Consider the following 11,437-nt stretch of genomic DNA (forward strand, 5'->3'; position numbering starts at 1 on the left):
GAAGATACTTTGTGCAGATGCTTTAAGTAGGGTAAATATGACAAGGACAGAGTTCACACTACAGAATACTCATAATGTCATGCTTACATATTGGTGTGTTTTCCTTACGCACATGAAGAAGATTTTGAGCAGAAAACTAATTAAACCTTATTTGAGGTTGGGGAATATAATTTCTGTATTCAACCAGAAATATAAACTGCCTAGGGAAGAAATTTGAGTCAAGAAGTTTTTTAGCAGAATAGAGAACAAAAGCCTCATTTTTAGCAGCAGAGTAGTAATGGTGGAGGGAACAAAGAAATAATAATAATATCAAAGATTGCAAACTTAGACCACAGATTGCACAAAAATAAGTTAGTAAAGTATTTATTAATTGTGAATTTATTCACATGTATTGAGTGTTTTCGAAGTCTTACACATAAGAATGAAATGCTATTAATGTATAACATAGAGGTTTTTATTAACCTAGTCAAGAAGAAGCAACTACAGTTGAGAAGGAAGAATAGTGGTTAACTACTAAGTGAAGAAGAAAGGGAAGCATATTTCGAGGTAGAGTACTTGCAATTTCAGTGGCAGAAGAGCGCGTAGAAAGTTTAAGAAATGCCAAACTCTTGGACCTCAGTGCTGAAGGTGAGGTCATAGCCTAGGGTGGAGACATCATTTTCCAGTAGATAAACCAGACCCTGGTAGAAGTGGTAATCTTCACTCTCCATATCTGTATATCTGACTGACTTGCCCAAGATGTGTTTGTAAAAGGATCAAGTAGAGTAGCACTCCAAAAGATGGTTGTCATATACAGCTTTGGCCACAATGTGTCCGACAAACTTGAAGTAGCTGAGGAGGTTGGGGCTGCAGTGGGAAGATGGAATGATGGTGTGGGTGACTCGATCACCAGGTGAGGTAAGGAACAAGGCATACCTAGGGTTAAACATCTCTCGAGAGATGATCATATACCACCCCCGCAGGAGCCCGCCAGCATCCTGCCCTTCTCCTTCAAACACTATATTCAATCAATTCTTCATTTCTTCGGGGGATTTGCGATGCCTTGTATGCCAGATGAGAATGACAGGAGCCATCTGCAAGCAGCTGGCGGCTTTCTTACAAGGCTTCTATGAGATCACCACAAAGCGCCTCATGTCCATCTTCACTGAGCAGGAGTTAGAGCTGCTTATATCAGGACTGCCCACTATTGACATCGATGATCTGAAATCCAACACTGAATACCACAAGTACCAGTCCAACTCTATTCAGATCCAGTGGTTCTGGAGAGCATTGGTGTTCTTTCGACCAAGGTGACCATGCCAAGTTCCTCCAGTTTGTCACAGGTACTTCCAAGTTACCCCTGCAAGGCTTTGCTGCCCTCGAAGGCATGAATGGCATTCAGAGGTTTCAGATTCATCGAGATGACAGGTCCACAGATAGCCTGCCTTCAGCTCACACATGTTTTAATCAGCTGGATCTGCCTGGCTATGAGAGCTTTGAGAAGCTCCGCCACATGCTACTGTTGGCTATCCAGGAACTCTCTGAAGGCTTTGGGCTGGCCTAATAAGGCCCTGCCCACTTCTGTGGAGTTTTCTTGTTTGTTTGTTTCTTTGTTTTTTAACCATTGTTGGACTTGGGGAGGGGGTAGTTACAAAAAGAACCAGAAAGAAATTATCAAAAACCAATAAAACCAATAAATGAAATCCACCAACTCACCTTGTGTCCCAGCTGCCCCATCTTCCCCAGCGCGTATCTGTTCCTCTCCTCATTCTCTCCCCACCGCCTGTTTCCTTGCCTTCTCTCCCCTTTCTATGCCATCCATGATCCCCAACCCATGTGTTTAAAAGGCAGTAACCTTTGCAGGGACCTGTCTGTCCCAACTGTTTGAACAGTGTGCTCCTCAGATTCTGTGTTCAGAAGGATTTGCTGCATTGAGACTTGAAACCTTTGGATAGGGGAAAGAATTATACATATATATATTTACATATGTATATAAAATAAATATATACATGTATTTATTCTGTTTGCATTTCTTAATTTGTGCTTGGAATGTGTTGATGTGCACAGCTAATGATTCAGTGTGAGACAAGATTGGCATCTGTGTTGTGGGTTTTCAAATAAAGAGCACTCTTCATTAAAAAAAAAAAAGAAAGTTTAAGAAATGCTTGGAAAAGTTCAGCAGTGATCTCAGAAGACAGTGAGAAGGAGGGCTGGATGAGGAAGGCTATTGTACACTACGTTAAGAATTACAATCTTAATAGGATTTGGACGTGCAACCACACTTGCAATATTTTTGTTTTCCTTTCATGAATGCATCAGAAAGTTATAGGACGAATATTTTTTCTCACATCCTGGGAATATTTAAAGTTAAAGCTCTTTCTGTCATTTAGTGAAAAAGAACAAATTCATACTCTGATGTTAATGAAATGCCAAAAAAATGATAAGGTTTTTTATTTGTTTGTCCCTGGCTCCACATCACCCCATCACAACCAACAACAACCAATTAGAAAGATAAAGAAGACGAGGACCTGGGAAACCTACATTGCCTGGAGGAGAGGATGTTACATTATGGCAACTGGGAAACTTGAAAACATAATAGGAAAATAATAATAATAATAATAATGATAACAACAAAGACAGGGAACCTAGAAGGAAATAATTGAGTTGAACTCATCAAATATATTTGAGTGCAGTCCTCTTCAAACACCTAGGATCTCCTATTGGGACAAAATGTGGGGCCGCCTGACCTTCCTCCAGGCCATGGGATTTGCATGAGCATCATCACTACCCTTGATGGCCATCCTAGAGCACTTGTACCCAGTACCTCCAGCATGATTCAGAGAGAAAAGTTCCCTATACAGTTTAAGACTGGGACTACACTAAACAAGCTTAAAACTCCTGGACCAGAAAAGTGATCATTGATGTGACATTCCACTTTTGGTATGAGAAATGAGAAGGAAACAAATAATCATAATATCATATTTGTATTTCAAAAGAAGCCCTCTGGCTGAAAACCATGAAGTATCTCTCAGGGAAGGAGAGATCGTATGCAGCATTTTCAGCCTATTGTAATGGGCACATCTAAAGATTTTTAATAGTGAGGTAGCAGTGGAAATGGAAAGATATATTTTGGGTGTAAAAAAGATAAGGAGGAGCTAATTTAAAATGAATTACTAATGAATTATTGATTGGACATTAAAGATGGAAAAGTAACATTGAGTCAAAGATGCTAAGAAATCTGTCTTGGGGAGTTAGGAGAAAAACTGATGAGCTTGATGTTAGATGAGTTAAGTAGAAAGTTTTCTAGTAATATCTCTACATTGATGTCAAATTGGAAATGGCAAATGTAGATCTGAAACACAGTTAAAAGTTGGAGGCTCCTCTGTTCTTCACAGAACTAGAAAAAAATTCCTAAAATTCATATGGAACCAAAAAACAACCTTCATAGCCAAAGCAAGAGTAAGCAAAAAGAACAAATCTAGAGGCATCACATTACTTGATTTAAAACTATACTATAAGGCCATAGCACCAAAACAGCATGGTGCTGGTGTAAAAATAGGCACATATACCAATGGAACAGAATAGAGAACCCATAAATAAACCCAAATATTTAAAGTCAACTGATCTCTGATAAAGCAAACAAAAACACAAAGTGGGGAAAGAACAGCCTATTCAATAAATGGTACTGGGATAATTGGCCAGCCACATGTAGGAGAATGAAATTGGATCTTCATCTCTCACCTTACACAAAAATCAAGTCAATTGGATCAAGGACTTAAATCTAACACCTGGAACTATAAAAATTGTAGAAGATAACTTTGGAAAAACCCTTCTAGACATTGACTTGGGCAAAGATTCCATGACCAAGAACCCAAAAGCAAATGCAATGAAAACAAAAATAAATAGGTGGGATTTAATTAAACAAAGGAACTTTTGCACGACAAAAGGAACAGTCAGCAGAGTAAATACACAACACACAGAGTGGGAGAAAATCTTCACTATCTATACATCTGACAACGGACTAATATCCAGAATCTACAAGATTCTCAAATAAGTAGTGTGTTAGGGTTCTCTAGAAGGACAGAACTAATGAAAAAAAAAAAATATATATACATATATATATACACACACACACACACACACAAAGGGGAGTTTGTTAAGTATTAACTCACATGATCACAAGGTCCCATATAGGCCATCTTCAGGCTAAGGAGCAAGGAGAGTCAATCTGATTTCCAAAACTGAAGAACTTGGAGTCCAATGTTTGAGGGCAGGAAGCATCCAGCATGGTAGAAAGGTGTAGTCTGGGAGGCTAAACCAGTCTCTCTTTTTCACATTTTTATACCTACTTTATATTTTAACTATGCTGGAGCTGATTAAATTGTGCCCACCCAGATTAAAGGTGGGTCTGCCTTTCCCAGTACACTGACTCAACTGTTAATCTCCTTTGACAACACCCTCACAGACACACCCAGGATCAATACTTTGTATCCTTCAATCCAGTCAAGTTGACACTCAGTATTAACCATTGCAAGTAGCAAGAAAAAAACAAACAATACATCAAAAAGCAGGCTAGGGACATGAATAGATAATTCTCAAAAGAATGTATACAAGTGGCCAACAAACATATGAAAAAATGCTCAACATCACTAATGATCAGGTAAATGCAAATCAAAACCACAATGCTATACCACCTTACTCCCACAAGAATGGCCATAATAAAAAATTCAAAAAATAATAGACGTCGGAGTGGATGTGGTGAAAAGGGAACACGTATACACTGCTGGTGGGAATGTAAACTAATACAACCACTACGGAAAACAGTGTGGAGATTCCTTAAAGACCTAAAAGTAGAAAAACCATTTGATCCAGAAATCCCACTACTGGGTATCTTCCCAGAGGAAATGAAGTCATTATACAAAAAAGATACTTGCACAAGCATGTTTATACCAGCATGACTTGCAATTGCAAAAAAAATGTGGAACTAGCCCAAATGTCCATCAATCAACTAGTGGATAAAGAAACTGTGATTGATATATATGTGTGTGTGTGTGTGTGTGTGTGTGTGTGTGTATGATGAATGATGAAATACTACTCAGTCATAAAAAAGGAACAAATTAATAGCATTGGCAGCAACCTGGATGGGATTCGAGACTATTATTTTAAGTGAAGTAACTCAGGAATGGAAAACCAAACATCATATGTTCTCACTCATAAATGGGAGCTAAGCTATGAGGATACAAAGGCATAAGAATGATAAAATGGACTTCGGGGACTCAGGCGGCAAGGGTGGGAAGGGGTGAGGGATAAAAGACTACAAATTGGGTTTAGTGTATATTACTCAGGTGATGGATGCACCAAAATCTCACAAATCACAACTAAAGAACTTATGCATGTAACCAAATACAACCTGTTTCCCAAAAACATATGGCGATAAAAAGCTTAAATAAATAAACCAAAAAAAAAGTTAGAGGTTAGTGATTTCAATCATTTGTAGAGAAACAATAATAAAGAACAAAACAATGTAGTGAGGGCCAGGTGCTCTAATTTACAAATGTTATTCCATTTTGTTCTCGAAATAATACTGCAGGATGAACAATATAATACCAATTAACAGACGAGAAAAGTAAGGCTTACAAAAGTTAATTTGCCAGGGGTTCAATTTCAGAGTTTGTCTTCTTAAATTACTATATTTTGCAGGCTCTCTATGATGTTAGGGTGCACTAAGAATGAAAGAATTACCCAGAAACAAATAGAAAAAGAATCTCCAGCACAAGGGAATGAAAAACAAGACAGAGAAGCACATGCAAAAAGCCAGGGACTGAAATACCTTCAAAATCAAAGGTGGGGATTTGATAGTTTTGAATGTTAGTTTTATTGAAGTTTGTTACCCTTGCAAAGTGCATCAAAGGTGTTGAGACAGAGGAATAAGGAGAAAAAGTTATTTCATTCAGTCATTCAGAAAATGAATTTAGCAACAAATCTGAGCCAACTACTCTTCTATTTGCTGGAAATACAATAGTGAACAAGACAGAGAAAAATCACATTCCTAATGACATGAAATTCTAATAGGAGACAGACAATAAACAAACTATTGTATAACTCAAGACCATGAATTGACACTTACCAATGAGGAACTCCCTGGGGTTATGTAAGTGAAGCAAATTCTCTGGGTTAGAGGTCAGATGGCCTTGAATCGAAGAATAAAGAGGAGGCGATGCTGGAGTGAAGTAAAGTGAACGTGGATAATTGCTGCACCTTGTGTGTTTACAGAAAGGATATAATATACAGGTTGCTGGAGAATGCTGACAGCAGGTACAAAAGCTATACTATGATATGAGTAGATGCATTAAAGTGGTCCTTAGGTACTGTGATGGTTAATTTTATGTGTTAACATGACTGAGCCACGGGGTGCCCAGACATGTGATTAAACATTAGTTCCGGATGTGTCTGTAAGGGTGTTTCTGGAAAGATTAACAGTTGCACTGATGAACTGAGTAAAGAAGATGGCCCTTCCCAACGTGGATAGGCAACATCCTTTCCCTTGAAAGCCTAAATAGAATACAAATGTGGAGAAAGTTTAAATCCACACTCCCTCTACCTGTTTGAGATGCGACATCCATCTTCTCCCGCCCTCCGCACTTTTGATTCTCAGGGTTCAGACTACTACACCTGCCTTCCTGGCTTCACCCTCCAGCTTGCAGATGGCAGATCCTTGGGCTTCTCAACCTCCATAATCACAAGAGCCAATATTCTGTGCCAGGTACTCTTCTAAGTTCTGTGGATGTGTGTGTGCATTTTGTTTCTCCGGAGAACCCTGACTAACACAGATACTTATGGTCTCCTTTTGTGCAATTTCCAATTAACAGGGAGGTTAAAGTGAGCAGTTGTATTTGCTGTCAAAACAGCATCCCTAGAGTCACCTGGAGGGCTTGGAGAACACAGAGGACTGAGTCCATTCCAAGAGTTTCTGATTTAGGAGGTCTGGGGTGAGACCCAAGGATTTTCATTTGTAACAAGTTCCCGGGTGATTCTGAAGCTGCCAGTTGGTAGACGGTGCCTTGAGAACAATTGCCATAAAAGAGTAAATTTTGTAAATAATTAGAACAGTCCAGGCTTTAGTCACATTCTTGTTCTCTCTCCCAACAAGTTCTTAATCAGAGGAAACAAGATCTTGAGCCAGCTTGAAAAATTCTGTTCTTATTTAATTATTTAGAAAATTGAACATAAATCTCCAACAGGCTGTCTGCTCTATCCCTGACAAAGTCCCTGTGTCTCATTATAATAGAGGCTCCACAAGCCTAGCAAAATGTCAATTTTACTGCTAAAGAGCAAGTTCTTAAAAAATCCGTTTCACAAAGTATAGGAAAACAGCCAATTAAAAAAACTTTTCTCACAGCAGGACCTCCCTTTAAGTAATCTAACCATAAATAATATCTTGTATTTCTGCAAAAAGTTGCATTATGACTAATATTAACTTAAGATGAGAGATTTTACCATTTGCTCCCTTGTAGAAGTTATTGACTTTGTATATTTTTAGTGAATGTCTCTCTTGCACTCACAAACTATGCTCACAAGAGAAGCTACCACCTAGCTGGTCTCTCAATGTCCTTGTCTATTTGTGAACATTTCCTTGACCTCTATACCATTTTGTACACATTTCTATTTATCTATTGCGTGTAACTATGGCTAGATTCTTCTGTTTTTCAAAAGACAGCTTAATAAATGCCATTTCATTGGGAAAGCTCTCTCTGACTCCCTTTGGGCTAGGTCCAGATTCTTTTGTTATAAAAGAGCACACTGGACACTGATTTTTTTGTTTTGTAAACATTGAATTAAGATATTTTTTATATCTGTATGTATAGATGTCTGTTTACGTATGCATAGACAAACACATAAATTCAAGGTATACAAATGAGTATATCTTCAGAAAGTTACCATGCTGTATACCAGCAAACACCTAGACCTAGAATCAGAATACATCCTGATTCTATTTTGCCAGACATCATTTCCATCAGCCATCTTGTGCCCATTTAAGGTTTGGACGAGAAGTCTCAGTGCCCAGTTCCATGTGCCTGCAGACAAGCTCTGCTATGTACTTTAGACCCAGATTTCCTCTGCCTGCAATCTACCTTCTGCCCTTCACTAGAGGGCACATCTCGGCTTTTCTTAGTGACCCCCTTTCTTGAATTATGGTAGCCATCCGCAGAGATTCTAGAGCCCAGGCTGAGGCTGCATGAACAGGAGCTCTGAAGTTAACAAGACAATGACACTAAGCTCTTGTACTTGAGAGATCTGGGGATTCAAATATTCATGAGAGTTTTGTGAGAGTTATATGTTACAGACTATGTAAAGTGCCTAGTACAAAACTGGCACTATTAAAATATTAATCTTCTCCCTTTCTGCTACTTTATTTTCCTGAGGAGTGTTCTCTGTTCTTCCACAATTCTCCCAAGTATTTCTGTTCTTTTTCTAAAATTCTCCATTATTTTATAGAGGTGGAAAATAGTTTCTTAAGAAGGTTGACGCTCAAAGGTCTCTTATTCATTATCCATCCTATGTCACCTGTCTCTAGCGCCATCCCACCCCTTACCAAATCACACATAGAAGTTGATGACAAATTTATTTCTATATACTTTGAGTATCACTGAAAAGCATAATATGGTGGTGTTTTGTGAAAGAATAAGTGTATAGACACTGATCTCTTCTTCTTTGAAATTTTTTGATCTTATTTATTTTTGAATTTATTTATTTATATATACATATATTTAGAGACAAGGTCTCACTCTGTCATCCAGGCTGGAGTGCAGTGGCATGATCATTAGATCCAGCCTCGAACTCCTAGACTCAAGGGATCCTCTCACCTCAGCCTTCTGAGTAGCTGGGACTACAGGCATATGCCACCACACCACACAATTTGTTTTATTTCTTGTAGAGATGCTTTCTCACTATGTTGTCCAGGCTGGTTTGAAACTCCTAGGCTCAAGTGATCCTCTTGCCTCAGCTCTCAAAGTGCTGGGATCACAGGCATGAGCCAACATACTTGGTCCAGAAATTCTGTTTCTTTTGTTTGTTTGTTTGTTTGTTTTTTGAGCTGTAGTTGGTTACCTAGATGTTACTTATGTTGTTTAATGTACCAAATTTTGAGCAGGATATTGGATATTAATAATAATAGTAAGACTAGACACCTCTGTAGTTCCTAAGTCATCTGGTCTATAAAAATGCCAACCCCTTCACATGCTCTAAAGTATGCTTATGATTTCTCATACCAGCAGCCAACGTGGAATAATAAAAGAACATGCTTGGTCAGTATTATTGTTTTATCATGTCTATCTCCAAGTGGTAAGGTGTCCTGAGAAAGCTCTAAATACACTCAAGCGTGTTGTCTTCTGTGTCTCTCTAGGTCTAATTGATAACAATAGGTATTTATGATTTCCATTTAACAAGTGTTTATCAAAGGCCAAGAAACACTGCTGAAAAAGTCTAACTTGATCCTGCTGTTATGGCATTTTAATCTTGGATTAACTATTATGTACCCAAACTTCATTTTACTCAACACCCATATTCACTTAGTAAACAAGCTGAGAGGTGCCAACTCTATGGTAAGCACCGTGGTATTGTTTATAAATGCAAAGTGAACAAGACAGACCAATTAGTACCCTTACTGATATGTGTGATTTTGGCAAATGAATGCAAATGTTTTAGTTTGTACTTGAATTTTATTGTAGCTGCTGCCTAGCCACATGCTTATGAATGGCAGAGCACTACTTAAAAATAGCTATTCTTAAAATCAATGACTCATTGCCCTGTGCTAGAGATTTAATTTTCTGTTTTCTTGGAAAAAACTCTTTCTCAGGAGTATTCCCCAGCCACCCTTCATTCAAAACCTTGGAAAAGACACTGCACTGCACTAATTCTATGATATCCCTGAAAGCCATGTGCGCAAGACCACATTTGTGTATAAAGCCCCACAGAAAACAAATAATATGCAGAAATATGGAAAAGAATTATTTTGACCATCTAATTAATATATCTACCATTTACTCTGTGTCAATATAAGCCAAGCACGTTTGGTCAATTTACATTTATTATTTCAAGTTTTCATAACCTTGCTGCAAGGTATATATAATTATCTCAGAGATGTTAAGTGACGTGTCCCGTGGAGATTGCTCATACTCTTAAAAGTAGGATTTGCATGTAAATACTTGTCATTCTTCTATGCTCTGCTGTTTCTGTGTGTATGATGGTGTATTAAGTTTCGGAGCTTATGAGAAGAAACACTAACGGAATCAGGAAGAATGCAGTCATTTATTTAAAATTCTACAAATTGATAAAAATTCATGTTTTTAAAATGATTTTGAATACAACAGAGTCTTTCCATTTTAAATTGCTTTTTGGTGTTGTAAATATTTAAGCAGTGCTTAAACAGTTTCTAACTGAAACCAAATGATGTTATTATAATTGCTGTACGAATGGAGCAAAATGCTTCAACTTCTCCCAGGAGATCATTGTATTTGTCTCTTCCATACTCTCTTTGGAGGAATAGATTGATTTAGGCAAATACATTACAAGAGTAAAGACCTTTTTAAAGATTGCCTCCTAATCTCTACTCCAATCCATTCTAGCTCTATTCTATCATGTCTCTCTGAGTATAAGCATACTTTCAGTACAAGTTGCTATTTGGTCCACAATTTTCTGGAAATTGTGGTTGATAAATATCTTCACACAGGCATATTGCTATGTATGTCAAGAGTACGGTTATTCAAGGTAAGTGATATTGATGCATCTGAGTCTCTGTACCTGAGTGTTGTACATTTGTGAACATTGTCATCTGAATGATTTTGCAACAGTAAAACACCGTTATACTGTAGGTCTTCTTGTCCCCTGCTGTGTGTTCCATCTGTTCAGCCTTTTGTTTTTGTGTTTTAAATGACACCAATAGCCTTTAACTTATTTTACTGAAATTTTGAATGAAGAGATTAAATATATACACACACTAAGAAGATTTACATTACCCTGACCTTCTAGTTCATCACGATATAAAGTAGGTATTTTGAGTCTTTGCTAGCTTATCTTATCTAATTTTCAAAGTCAAAAGTAATATCTCATAGGATATTTGGTGCACTAAATAACAGAAGAGCCACCAATCTATTAACTCACTAATGTTAAGTCTCTATAAACCTGTGGGACACCAAAGGCTAGAAAACTGAAAATCAGAAGAAAGCTCCAGTTGACTTATTCCTCTGATTTCTGCTAAATTCTTTGATCCTGCTAAGGGAAAAAAAATTGCTTCGGTAAAATACTTGCATAATTTATTCAACATCCATTTCATAGCTTTTTACTTGGTGTGTATTATGGTGGGGAAAGAATGATGAAAATAAAGTCAAGGTTGCTAGTTACGTGAAATTCATAGCTGGTAAGGGTACACATATTTTCAACAGATAATTTCATACATTTT

At 37.6% G+C, this 11,437-nt stretch overlaps 1 pseudogene; it reads left to right on the forward strand.

Moving 5' to 3' along the window:
- The first annotated feature begins 506 nt into the window (after positions 1–506).
- LOC103214877 (E3 ubiquitin-protein ligase HUWE1 pseudogene) lies at positions 507–1,931 on the forward strand (annotated as a pseudogene).
- Positions 1,932–11,437: the final 9,506 nt, after the last annotated feature.

This window comes from Chlorocebus sabaeus, chromosome 3 (assembly GCF_047675955.1).
Source record: "Chlorocebus sabaeus isolate Y175 chromosome 3, mChlSab1.0.hap1, whole genome shotgun sequence".
Lineage (NCBI taxonomy): Eukaryota > Metazoa > Chordata > Mammalia > Primates > Cercopithecidae > Chlorocebus > Chlorocebus sabaeus.